We start from the raw sequence: 14,190 nt of genomic DNA, 5'->3' as shown, positions 1-14,190 counted from the left end.
GATATATTTGCTTTTAACTATGTGTTCGAGTATGCATGATGGCTCCATTACGTATCCTGTCGGTTGAGCACAACCTAAGAAATTAACACAAGGCGTCTGCAACACAGACGTGTGGTTAAGCAGCAAGTATATGTCGGGCTTCAGGGCTGCAACTAACGAACTTGTTCCGTCCGACCAACAGTCCAAAACCCAAATATATTCAATTTACAATTACTAAGCACAAAAACTGAGAAGCTAGAACAGGGGAATATTTAGCATTTGTGTGTCAAAAACGACTTCATTTATCATCAGGAATACATTTGTGCCATTCAATTTCAGCTCTAGTGTACAGATATGTACATCTATCTGTCTGAATTATACCATTGTGTTGTTTCTGTCTATTTGCTTTTCAGACAGGATGGGGGAGACTTTTTACCCGCTGGTCCCAGAGCACAACCCGACGCCTTTCACATTCAAATTAGCTCTTATTGGCGTGACATTATTTAGCCACCTCTGGATTACCCCCTCCTCCAACCACACACACACACACACACACACACACACACACACCTCTGCAGACACAAAGCCAGTATCGTGTGTTTGTTTCTGATTTGCCTCTCTCCACATGACAAACGAAGCGGCTGCATAGGAGCGCATAAATCAGTCATTAGTGACGGTATGTTGCTGGATAAACAGCAGCTCCCGCGTTGGGTGGCTTCCTGGCCCGGCTGGGGTCTATTAGATTTAGCTGAGGGGCGACTGGCACCAGCTGTGAGAGGCCACAGCGCTCAGGGCGGCATATACAAGACCCTCGGCCATACATCCATCACTGCCTTCACACAAAATAAACTCGCAGAGACAGGAGGCAGAGACAGTAATGTAACTATTAATAAATTTCAGGTCATACGGTGATGTAATCCTCTTACTAGACGATAACTGATTAATCTAATGTAATGATATTAATACAGCTTGGATTAAAACATGAAACCATTGTTAGTGTAGAAGGATCCTGTGCAGCCTCGGCCCTGCTAACGGAGTAAAGTGTCCGAGCTAGTGGGCTGGACTGTAATGTCAATCAATACACGCCATGATCATATATCACATGTGTGCTACGGGCCCAGTTAACCAACGCCATTAAAACACTGCTGACCAGCAAGATCAGTGAGAAAATGATCCTCCATTTCTTCTTCTTCTCTTCTTTCATTTGTTTTTACTTCTCCTTCCAAGAAATCTGATCAACAACAGGGCAGAGAGAGGAAAAGCCTCGCACAGTGAAAAACATCAGCTGAGACTCAACTACTGCTGGTTTTTAACATATTATGATTTATCATAATGTTACAATTCTTTCTGTGGCATCTATATCTGAGTCTGTCTATTTGCATAAAGTTTACAGGTAAATCAGGTGAAGTGAGAAACATAAATATGATCTAAAAGTCAGAAAAACTCAGATAAAATCAGCTATTAGTTGTCCGATGACTAAAATCCTTCATCCGGTTCATCTAGAGTTAAAAAGCACCAAGATCTAAACAGTGGATGGTAACAATGTGGCTTCAGTCTGGATCAACAGTCAATGTATGACAGCTTCTGGCAGACAACCACAACGCTGACGCAGGCACAAAGGGGATATGACGCCATCGACAGGCGACCGGTGAAACGCAGCGTTACCTGAATAAAATGACAGATTTCTCTGAGTTTGAACATTGTTGGAAACAGTTGGGATAATGGAAGAACACAACTACATATAGAACATAGAGATATAGACATTTTAATGCAGAAAATGTGAGCAACTCTACGTTTATATAATGAATGAAAGTAATTTCACTTTCCATTCTTGCTCCTCTTGAAAACATGGCTGTAAAACTTTGTGAGGCCCGAGGCAATAATCAGCCTAAATAGAAAATTACTCTACATTATGTAAATTAGTTCCACTGAAATGTTTTAACCCATCACACACACACACACATTCATCCACCCACCTACACACATTCTCTCTTGAGCCCACCACATCCACCCACCCACGCACACCCAGCACAACCCAGAGGCTCGTCTGGCTCTCCTCCTCAGACTCTGTTTCTTTCCAGCTGCTGCCAATCCACCGAGAGCGCCGACTCCCAGCAGCCTCAACAGCCACTCACATCACACCTAATCCCTGCTGGCAGGTAGAAGAAGGTACCCTGCGCTTTGATTTGGGCTCTTCACATAATAACCCTCATCCTCTTGATCTTCAAGGTGTGAGGTCGAGCCAGCAGCCCGCCAGCAGTTCGTTCTCGATCCGGAGATGAAGGTTTAAGACACAAACGCTTTCATATGAGTAAATCATACTCCGGAAAACACATGACAACACACAAATAGACAAAACATCTTCACCCACAAGTGCAGGAAACAGAATAATAAGCAAATACACGAATGCTGCAAGTCGCACAGAACAAAAAATTAGTTCCAAAAAAGTTAAATTTCACTCGATAGAAATAATCAACAATGCCATTTTTTAAATTCAAACATTCACATTCAGATTCAGTTCAGTCCCACAGTTAACTCCTAATCAGGAGTTCCTGTCACTCTGTGTACAATGAAGCAGCTATAACACAATAGTGCGGAGATTACATGATTCAGATATTAATGCAATTATTTGCTGTTAACCCAGCGTGAGCTTTTTGGTAATTATCAACCTACCAACTCAAATAACGCTACAAATTAATATCTGAATAATGCAATCAGGGTTTTCGAACTCATTTTACGTTGTGCGACTTGTCAATCCTTCCAGGATTTCGATTCTTGTGCCCTAAAATGTCTGATTGCCCAGCAACTTTTCTGATCAATGTTGCATTGTTTATAGACATGTTTTTGCAATGAAATGTTTTGTATAATGCAAAATCGCAGGCAACCTGTTCCAGTGAGAAGAAAATAGCAGTGACATATACTTTGCATGGGGGACTGCTGTGATTAGTGAAACTTGTGGGGAAACGATGATTAACGATTACATTTGCATAAAAGTTAAGGTGATTGGACAAAATTGCAAGGTTGCACAGAATCCACAGGGATTCGTTGAATTTGCATTTATTGATACAACTATCTGGAACTACTTGTTTTCTCAATCTGCGGCTTTAGAGGCATGAATACTGCTCGCCTTCGAAGAGTGTAGAGGAAACTACACTCTTACTGCTGCAAAAATCAATGTGTTTTCTAAGTTGCATTGCTTTGAGCTCTCAGGGCCACCGTACAAAGATGTTAAAAATAGCAATTTAGTAATTGTCCTTTTCAAATCAGCATCCGTGGTCGCATCTCTCTGCCCTTCACCCAACAAGCCACAACTCTGTCTCCAAGTTACACCACTCCCAGGGGGGAGATTGCGTTTCTCCGTCTCAACTCAACTCAGAGAGCCTCCCCCTTTATCTCCCGTCCTCCTTCCTCCCTCTGCAGCGTCTTCTCTCCTCCGTCTGCCCCCCCCCCCCCCCCAGCCCCCCACCCCACCCAGAGAGAACAGGAAGAAAGATTTAAATTAAAAGGAGATTTGATGCTTATCATATTATTCAATCAGTCGGTGAAAAAGTCAATTTGCATTATGTGTAAGTGTGTATATGCGTGTCTCTCTCTCTCTCTCTCTCCCATCCCTTTCCGTCTTTCCCCCATCACCATGGTAACCCCCTGACTCCAGCAGCACACAGCAATATTTCTCTCCCCCATCCCCCACGCTGCCCCTCCTTCTTTGCTCCCATCCCCCACTCCGTCCCTCCACACCTCTCTCTCGCTTTCTATCCGGTGCCACTCCCTACACATCTCCTCGATTCACCTCTCCATCTCTTTCTCTCTCTTTCTGTCTCTTTCTCTTTCTGTCTCTTTCTCTCTCTCTCTCACACACACACACACACACACACACATACATGCACGCACACACTTTCTCTTGCTATTGTCTCCCTTCACACCTGCCTCTCCTCCTCGGTTTGACTCGACTGGACTGCAGCGTGTCAGAGCAGCCGTCTGTTTTTTGGGGAACATTTTGGTTTTCTTTCCCCTTTTGTGCAGCTTCTTAAAGCACATTAACACATTAATATCCTACAAGGAGACAGACAGTAGAAGTTATGGCATCAGGGACTGCAGGTATGAGGAGATAAATAAAGGCAGAAATAGAAACAGAAGGAGGGGAAATCATAGAGCGTATAGCAATTAAAACTCCCAGATTTCCAGTGCTCTTTAATTATTCTAATGTCTGAATTCATTAGTATGGTGGCCCCCCGGACAGCTGATCCACCAATAAGTTACGTCTTTCCACTAAATTAATCCTTTGCATGTTTTCTAATTTTTAAATAATGTAGGCACAAAATCACAAAATGAACAATGCATGACAGAAAATGGTCCAAAAGTTCACCAAATACATCAATTTGTTATCATAGAAGACCAAGGAAACTGGAAATATACAAATTTGAGAAACTGAAACAAAGAATTTTGTCTTAACAATCAACTATCAGGATAGATGCAGATTAATTCTCTGTCGATTGACTAATCAGTTAATTGACTAATTGTTGCAGCTGTAGGCAGATTTTTTATCTACATTTTTAGGAGCTGGATAAAAGACCAATAATTTAGTCACATGATCAGCACACACTTTAACTGTACAAGTAGGGCTGCAGAAGTAAGGACAATTTTTATTATTATAAAATGCCCATTATATTCAAATAGATTTTTCTCATCCAACCAAGCTAACCCCAAAGATATTCAGTTTACTATTACTTAAGTCAAACAAAATCCTTTCTCACTTCTGAGAATCCAGAGAATGTTTAATATTTTTGCTTGAAAAAAGTTAATGAGAATAGTTATATGGTAATATAAATGTTACTTCGATCAACTAATCGATTCTGCTCTACTGGAAGTATTAGCTCTCGTGCTTTTTATTCTAAACTCACAGTTAAGACAAATATTGATCAAACTCTTCGCAGATGAGACACAATTGGAGTATTTTAGCTTCTGATCAAACCAATTTGCAGAATGAAACACTTCCATTGATCGCAGAGTCCACGTCTGTGAAAGCACTGTGGTGCTGTGACTCAGGTTTGTGTCATATATCAGTCATCTGCTGGTCACTGTGCTCTACGTAATGTTCAGTTATATTGTGCACTATGTGATTATTTGTCATTTGAGAGACTGATGATATTGTTGGTCAGATATTTGGCTGATAAAGTGTCCTCTGTGCTTGTGGTTGCTTCATGAATGGACTCTTGTCATGGTTCAACCACACTGGCCAGAAAAACAGACAGAAGTTACATATTTTCAGGAGGAAGTGTGTGTGTGTGTGTGTGTGTGTGTGTGTGTGTTCACTGTACATGTTAATGTATTGAAGTTAGATTAGCTGTTTCTGAGGAGATTAAAACCCCAAACACAGAGGGGCTGTTAAGACCCTCCTACGGTCTCTAATCCGAGCTAATGGATGCACCCCCAACCCACCACACACACACCACACACACACAACACACACACACACACACACACACACACACACACACACACACACACACACACACCCACAGGAAGAAAAGTGTTGCGACATGAGGAAGAAGAGCCGAGAGGAAAACGAGAAGAAGAAGAAAAAAGGGAAAATAGAGTAAGGGGCATTCCTCTCATTTCTCTACACAAAGGCCTCATTCTGTTGAGGAGAAATGGAAAAACAAGGAGGAAAGAAAGAGAAAGAAAGGCCAAAAAGAGAGGAAGGGTGGATCAGAGGGGAGGGAGTGGGGGCGTGAGAGAGATGGATGAAGATAGATGAGAAAAGGCACATTGTGAAACCTAAGAGATAGCGCTAGAGAGGAACTGAAAAAGAGCAAAAGTCAGACTAATCTCATTTTCTGGGCCCAGACGGATCCCTCTGACCCGCCGTCCCACAGCTCAAACCTTTTAGTCTGGCTCCAAACTGCCTCCTCAACCTTTCTCCTGGGACTTTTATTGACTTTATAGACCTGCCAGGACAAGAGAAATTCATGTTGTCCTTTCACTCAGCACACTATCGTACAATCTAGATGCTACCGGGAGGTCAGGCGGTCTGTCCGGCTGCTGCAGGTACGCTGGGATACTCACACAGTCAAGTTAAATACCAGTACAGATACAGGGACACAAATGGAAGCTGAGAAGGTGTCTTAACTGATATACACCTGAGCTGTTTTAAACATTTTCTATGAGACAAATATATGGTTTGATGATATGATTCTAAAAACACCAGGACCGGTGTACCATTTTAGCTTCCTAGCTTCACCCTCCCAAGTGTGAAGTGTGGAGAAACTACAGTTGCTGTGAAACACCTGAAAACCACAAATTGCTCATTCTAAGGTAACAAAAACTATATATCTTCTTATATTCAGGAGCCTATAAAAATTATATTCCATTTCTGCCAATAGATCCTCCTAAATGTTTCACACTGGACCTTTAAATATCTTTAAAACTTGAAATACAAATAAATGTGTATTGGGGTTTGTTCAATATGAAATCTCAAAAAGCTTACTAATAATCCTGGAACAAAGGCACTGATAGATAATGTTATTATTTTTATGATATATTATAAATGTAAGTGTACTGGTGTTTGGAGAGTCGGTCAGTGACAATTGTGTTCATTTATATTGAGCTCACATAGCCGACCTGCATACAAGTGGGATGCTGAATGCGTGCATTAAAATGTATTAAAGTGCACTCATACATGATGAGGCATGAACGAGGAGCAGGCAGCACTGGCTGTTAAACATTCGTGTACAATCATAGAGAAACTGATGCCAGAACGGTTCAATAAATGTCTCAACTGGAAGGAACAGATTCTGCCCACCACTACGCTGCATGTAGTCGAATCTATCACGTTACAAATGAATGCCGAACTTGGCAACCTTGACTAGACACGATGAAGTCAAGTATTTCTCCACAAAAGGTTTTGACTGACATCTCGACTATGTGGGACAGACAGCTGTACCTACATGGTGTTAGTGTATACAGTAAGAGTTCAGGCTAAAGTTAGCAGCTATCTGGGCCTTTAGTTGGTGTATTTGGTGGCGTACAGTCCAGCAACCCCAGCCAGACAGACAGTGTTAGCCAAACTCATCGGATAGTCCTCATCCTCAACGTGATACAAGACAGAAGAGAAACTCTAGCTTCTGTGTTAGCATCCTGCCTGGGTTACATTAGAACAATGGTCTGGTCTTACATTTTACCACAGCCCTACTTAATAAAGGGCTGTGTGTACTTTGTACAATGGATTTCTTTTGGGCCTATTTCAGTGTCGTTAATGAGTTGACATTAGCTTAATTAGCCAGGTTTGTCTACCTCTGAGCAATCTCAAGGTTCTGTTGTTTGAAAAAATACATTGTAAATCTGCCTCAGTTATTGTTAACTGTGTCCTCTAGTCTGGAGGTTGTGAAATATAAAAGAATACGAACACAAAATACCACCAGATGGTTTCAGTCTACTCGAATACTGCCAAGCATGAGAGGAGGGGGAGGGGGGTAAGACAAAAAAAATTGGACCAAAAAAATCCTCCTACACCAGTCGATCTTAACTTTCCCTCCTCCTCCTCCTCCTCATCGTCCTCTACCGCTCTCATCCTATTCCCAGTCCAGACTCTCTTTTTATCTCTCTCTCTTCGTGCCCATGCTCCTTTTGGATTCCCTCTCTTCTGGGCTAAATCTTCCCCCATCCCCTTTGATAAACCCCTCGACTTTCGTCTTTCACTCACAAATATCTCCTCCAGTCTCTCCCCTGCTTATCAGCTTTCCTTCTACTCTTCTTCTTCTTCTTCAGTCTCTCTCCTTTGGAAGCCCATTTCTGCGTGTGATAAAAAAAAGATCCTGTAAGTCAAAATAATGAGAAACTTTACTACTAAGTCAAAATGTTGAGAAAGTTTCTCATTATAATGACCTACAGAATCCATTTTTATTCTGTCACATTGGCTGAGATGGGCTTCCATACTGTTCTTAACTTAGGCCAGAAACTCAGAGGAGGAGGAGGAGGAGGAAGAGGAGGAGATCCAGCACCAAAGCAATCACGGTGAGAAAACACCACAATGCAAACGACAGAGGGAGAGACAAAGACGTTTGTGTGTGTGGCTTAAATGATGTTGCTATGAGTGAAAAGAGGAATTCAAGAGTAAACATGCAAGCAGAGACCTGGTGAAAAGTATGAAAGGGACATGCACTCCAGGAGTTAAAGAGACAAAGTAACATGAATCGTTTCTGTAGGTGTTCTTGCTTTTATATGAAAGATTAGATTGACAGAAAATGAACAGAATACTACAGGAATGAGTACTAAAACCCGGAAATGAGTTAGCACTTTCACACCTTCGGTTCCCTCGCCTCGAGGTCAGCGGGTCTTTGGTTAGATGTCTGAAATAATATCTGTGCTTCACACAAGATTAAGAGATTTTAACGTTTTGTTCTACGACATAAAATACGTCCGTAAATCCTCAACCTGTGAATTTGAAGCCTTTACGTGTCTTGAAAAAGGCGGTTGTCAATCGACTTATCTACTCACTAGTCCGCCTTTACAGCCTTTCAAACTATTGTAACTCAAACTTTACAACTTGTAGATTTTAATTACAAGTTTTAATTACAAGTTGGAAGTTTCTGCAACAATCCAGAATCAAACTGAAAAATCCCACTAGCTTTCTGTTGAATGAACCAGGGTCAAGCTAACTTCTGGGTTGGACTAGAAAAATATGTCATACTGATGTTTAAATCATCGTTAAATGTCCAACATATTCTGGTTCCAGCTTCTTAAATGCAATGAGTTTATGTTTTTCTTTGTCATATATGATAGTTCAGTGTTTCTCAAATTGGGTTAACCTCTAGGGTTACTCCAGAGTAGAAATATTCCTATTATAACGACACTATAAAAAGCAAAAAAAAAAAAATGTAAATTTAAGTTTGATAAACCACATTTTATAGTCAATATTCAATGATGTGAAATGTGTGCTGTTAAGTCTCACAGAAGAATAAAGGCAATGACGTTTGTTTTACTGTCAGTATCAGGAAGAATATGTTTGAATGCAATTTATTTGGATTGCAATTTATTTATGAGCTGCAAAACTCCGGAGACACTGTGCTTCAATTTATAAGGTCATTAATACAGCACAGTGCTGTATTATACCTCTTTATGTGGACATTTATGTTCTACCAAAAAGGTATTGTGCTGGTCAGGGGGAACATTGTTGAAAAAGTTTGAGAACCACTCTGATATATATCAGAATATCAGAAAACAAGACATTTGAAGACGTCACCTTGGGATGGAGGAAGTTAAAAAGGGCGTTTTTCAATATTTTAGACTAAAAGGATCAATCGACTAGTTAGGAAAACAACTGGCAGATCAATCACTGATGAAAACAATCATGAGTTGCAGCCTTGCAGTAAATCATAAGAGCTGACAGGTGAGGAAGTCCGAGTCGCTGCCCTGTGGCACTCCCTAACATAAGAAAGCACCACTCACTGGGGATAGTGGAGATCAGCATGACTGAGCAGGAGAAACCAGGATGCACATGGTACAGTTTATATCCAGGATTTTATTTGCAGAAGAGATCATACCTGACAGAAGTCTGCCCCCAGTGTTCTAGCATGAAAGGAAGCAAGCTACCAACCAGTTGTGAATAATTGAACACCAATAATGTTGTATAGTGCAGCATTTCATTTAATATTCACAAAATCAGCTGCAGATGACATATCGGATATTAAAAAGCTGAATCAAGTCAGTCGGACACTCCCTAAAGGCTGATTTACCCACGCAGAGCCGGCCTGTCTACACATGCAGAATCCTCAATGGTCATTTCATGTTTCATGTATTTTTAAGTCAAAAGGTGCAGACAGTGAAAGCAGACAGAGGGGGAAGTGTGCACATACACCCACACCCACACACACACACACACACACACATATATATATATATATATATATATATATATACTGACAAACACACACACAAATCTGCGTGCACGCCCAGCACAGTTGTTCATACCTGCCATCGTATTATGTAAGACATCATCGCACCCTCTGGCCCACTGACACACACACACACACACACACACACACACACACACACACACACACACACACACACACACAGATATAGACCCACACACACACACACACACACACACACACACATTCATGCATGGAAACCCAGACACAAGCAGCATGGTGAGATGCTATTGTTTTCTTACCTCTGCAGGTGTCACGTCTCTCTCTCTGTCTCCGCTTTTCCTTTATCCCTTTTCTTCTCTCTCGCTCTCTTCTTCTTCTGTGTCTTTATTTTGTCTTTCCTGTCCACTCAGTCTGGCTTTTTCTCGTGTCTTTTTTTGCTCTGATGCTGCAGTGGTACATAAAACACACCCTTCTGAGCTCTACCTCTCCTCCCTCCCTCCTTCCCTCCCTGCCGCCGTCTGATTGGCTGCTTCACAGAGATGACATCAGCTTCTTTTATGGCAGCCTCTCTCTCCCTCTCTCTCTCTCTCTCTCTCTCTCTCTCTCTCTCTCTCTGTATTCCCCTGGTACCTCCTGCCCCTCCCTTCTTCTTTACCTCCATTCTAAATTCTACCCCCCCCCCACCTCTATTTATACCTCTCTCCATCCCTCTCTGTCTCCTCTCTGTTCTGGTTTTCTTGTCTTACTGGTGGCCAGCTGGTTGGAAGAACATCAGTGAATGAAAAATAAATTTAACTGGCTGGTAAAAACTGTACAGGTCTCGTTCAGTAAGTAATTAAAACACAAATGTAGGACTGTGTAATCTAAAATCCGTCAGTTGTTGTTTTTTAACTAATAATTCTCCTCTGTAAACAGAAGAAATCAGTTTCACATCTGTGATGTTCTGTGATCGGTATATAAACAAACTTCTTCATTTTATTAAAAGCTGAACTGTGAGACTGTTGACTCATAACCAGAGGAAACTTATTAGAAAGGCTACTGGTTTCTGTGCGTCGAATCCAGAAATGACACAAGACGGATACCCGTAATGTCATATTGTGGAGCGGAGGACCACGGACAACAGACAGTATGTAACGAGAAGTGACAACATGTTGGATACAATACAAACAGCAAGAAAAAAAAAATTAAAGCTGCATTCAAGTTTTTTGTTTTTTATTAAGAGAACTCTACAGCAAGCGTAGTGTCCAATATTAAGTCCAATATTCCTCCACCAGCTCCCTGAGGTCCTGAGGTCTTTTATTGCTAAATGTTAAACTTTCTTCACCAGCTGGTTGCTAATTAGTTAGTTGTCTGTCAGTGGGTTTATCACTGTATAATTAAAAATAGTGACGTTAGCCATCGGTGTCTGAAGAGCCGATGTGAAGCTCAGTGTGGTCGGCTCGGCCCGACTCTGCCGGCTCCAAGTTAGTTCAAATATGTGCAGAGAGGTGGAGCGTGGGTGGAGCTAAGGCTGGCTGAATGAAGCCGGGTTACTCAAAACGACCACATCCATAATTATGAATAACTTTAAGCCTTAATATAATTTAAAGGGGTGAGTTATATACAAATTCACCCCCCTGTACAGTTAGTCATTAGCTATAGATGTAATGTAAACATGTTTGTTTGTGCTGTAAAGTTTGGCGTTTTAATATGAGGTCTTATGGAGACTCACTGCTGGAGCCAGCCTCCAGTGGCCATTAGAGGAACTGCACTGGTTTTTTTACTACCGTGCAAGCCACTGAAGTTGCCACTTTGTTTTTCAGAGGTTGTTTGGTGAAAACTGATCAACCAAACAAGAAAAAAAGGCTAAGAGACAGAGAATGATGATATTAAACACATTTCTTTCCTGGTTCATTTTCTTGAAAACACGTTGACTGACTACGTTGTAAACAAGTGATACTGAATTCAAGTGAACATGGTATAAAGTCTGGGTGAAGTCTATCTGACGGACTGGAAGGTGTGTGATGTCCCTTCAGATGAGTTCAGTCCCAGCACTCAGACAAGCAGCAGCTCACATCAATCTCTGTCTGTCTCTCTGGATGCTTTTCCCGCTTGGCTCCTCCTCCTCCTCCTCTTCTTCCTCTCCGTCACAAAAATGGAAATTCTGTTTTCTTGTACCCAGACTGTAAAGGCCAGTGAAACTCATGTGACATTTTGTTATCTGCCAAACAGAGCAGGCAGCCAACACCCCCCACTCGGCCTCTGTGTGTGTGTGTGTGTGTGTGTGTGTGTGAGAGAGAGAGAAATACAGAAAGAAAGAGTGTCAGAGAGGACAGATGGACAGGGAGAGTGTCTGTGTTTAAGGGTTTTTCTTTGGCAGGAAGGTACATAGAGTTGGAGCGGTGACCAGTGTGTGTGAGAGTGTGTGATTATTGTTATGTTGCTGTCCCTCCTTCCTCCTTTATTCAACACAAACCAGCAGTCAAACAATAAAGCCGCACTGTGGCTGCAGAAGAGATCTCATCTGAAACAGACCCGCACCCGATGTGCAATTCACTTTAAGAAAGAGAGACCCGAGGATGATCCAAAAATCAACGCTGCAGCAGCGTGATGCAGTTAATGATTGATCAGTTAATGACTGATCAGTTAATGATTAACGACTATATTTAGGTTGTTAAGGAAAAAGCCCCCGCAGAGTTTGTTTCTGTTAGATGTGGCTACACATGACAACAGTTTACATTTTAGTATATGTATTTAAGCCTTAATTGGTAGAGAAAGATGATTTTCTTTTTTACAAATTACTTATTTATTTGACACATTATTTATCACATATTAACAACATGTTGTTCCAATGGCACTGTTCCAATTTGCTATATCACTCCTCCTATCAGCCATTTCTACAACACACTATATTTAGTCGTTAGTCCAGGAGTTACTCATTTATCCCATAGGAACACATTATAAAATGTCTCTTACCAGACAAAGAAAACATATTATCATTTTTCTTTTAAAGGGGAACTTGGCAACTCTAGCTATTTCTCCGCTGGTTTTAGTCTTTAGTCGTCGCATGTTTTCTCAACCAGCTCCCCCTACAGCTCTGGGACGTATATTTCAAAACACTGTCGTAAAAAAACTCACTTGCGGCCCCCTCCTCCCCCTTTCTACCGCTGCTGATGTGTATTTGTTGCCGGGCAACTTTTTCGTGTGGAGCAATGTCTACCGAGGTGGGTAGTACATTATACACAGTATCACAGAACATTGCGTTTATGTGGAATTGCCGTAAAGCAGTTTGTGTTTTTCGCTCGTTCTCGCTTCTCACGATACTTCCTATTTCCAACTTAACGGGACGGTAGTCCCAAAGTTGCAAGGTTGGGGACACTAGGGGGAGCGGGGAAAGTCACCATTAACACGGGAACAGGCCATTTAACCATCCAAATGATTTCTAAACGGGTTTATTAAGTTTCCCCTTTAAAATCTGTACTGTAACAATACAGAATGTGTGTATCTCCTAACCAATTGTTCTAGAGGCATTTTCCTGGAAAAAAAGCCTCATAATTTGACCAATTTGAAACATTTCAATGGATTTGTGATCAGCCAGAACTTTAAATGCTAAGAAATTATAAGATTCCACTGTGGACATTAAATTCTGAGTTATATTATAAATTGTACTGTGATGAAACATAATATTGACATTCTCACACAATTTATGAAAATTGGTATTTCGTGGGTTGAAATTGTCTCAACTCTACTGTTCTAAATCACATTGAACCTTGTAAGTCCAACGCGGACAAAGAGTTACATTTTTAATAAAATATTTTGGGCTTTTTGGCTTTATTTGACAGCGTGAGACAGAGCGGAAAAGGGGGAGACAGAGCGGGGATGACGCATGGGTCAAACCCAGACCAACAGACCAACCACCATCCACAGAGCTATGCCACCAGCATTCAGGGAAAGTACCGATCACACTGGCTTTTGGACAAAAAACTGCTTATTTCCACGTCTTCCTGAATCGCCGTCGCTTTCACTTTCATCTTCTGATCTCCCTCTGCTCCGCAAATTGAGTTTCCTCTCAAGCAGACAGCAGTTCCATTATCTCCTCCACCTCCTGCACGTTGTGTTTGTCTCTCTCTCCTCCTCCCATACCTTCCCCTCTGCCTCCACCCTTCTCCTCCATCTCCATAGCTACCCCCACTTAAGGCATAATTCACTCAACCTGTATGTGTGTGTGTGTGGGCGAGGACCGAGGGTTAAGATGCAGTGATCAATACAGCAGATGAGGATCTTTCTCTCTCCTCTTGTATGTCCTTGTCTCATGTCTGGCATTGTCTGGGACATGTCATCAAACACAAACACACAC

General features: G+C 41.6%; 1 protein-coding gene across 6 annotated transcripts in view; it reads right to left on the bottom strand.

Annotated features, from left to right (window-relative positions):
- The window catches only part of LOC127377951 (neural cell adhesion molecule L1.1), a 46,889-nt gene extending 36,540 nt beyond the window's left edge, over window positions 1-10,349 (bottom strand). For 4 of the 6 annotated variants that reach the window (XM_051426302.1, XM_051426306.1, XM_051426307.1 and 1 more), the window contains exon 1: window positions 10,154-10,349. The gene's annotated coding sequence lies outside the window, so the exon portion shown is untranslated. Of the gene's footprint in view, window positions 1-7,681; window positions 7,771-10,153 lie in introns of all 6 variants that reach the window. The other 2 variants (XM_051426305.1, XM_051426304.1) reach the window with 1 other exon arrangement.
- Between the last annotated feature and the right edge of the window lie 3,841 nt (window positions 10,350-14,190).

This window comes from Dicentrarchus labrax, unplaced genomic scaffold (assembly GCF_905237075.1).
Source record: "Dicentrarchus labrax unplaced genomic scaffold, dlabrax2021, whole genome shotgun sequence".
NCBI classification, from domain to species: domain Eukaryota; kingdom Metazoa; phylum Chordata; class Actinopteri; family Moronidae; genus Dicentrarchus; species Dicentrarchus labrax.
Note: the sequence above shows the minus strand (reverse complement) of the source record. Positions and strands in the feature narration are given on the sequence as shown.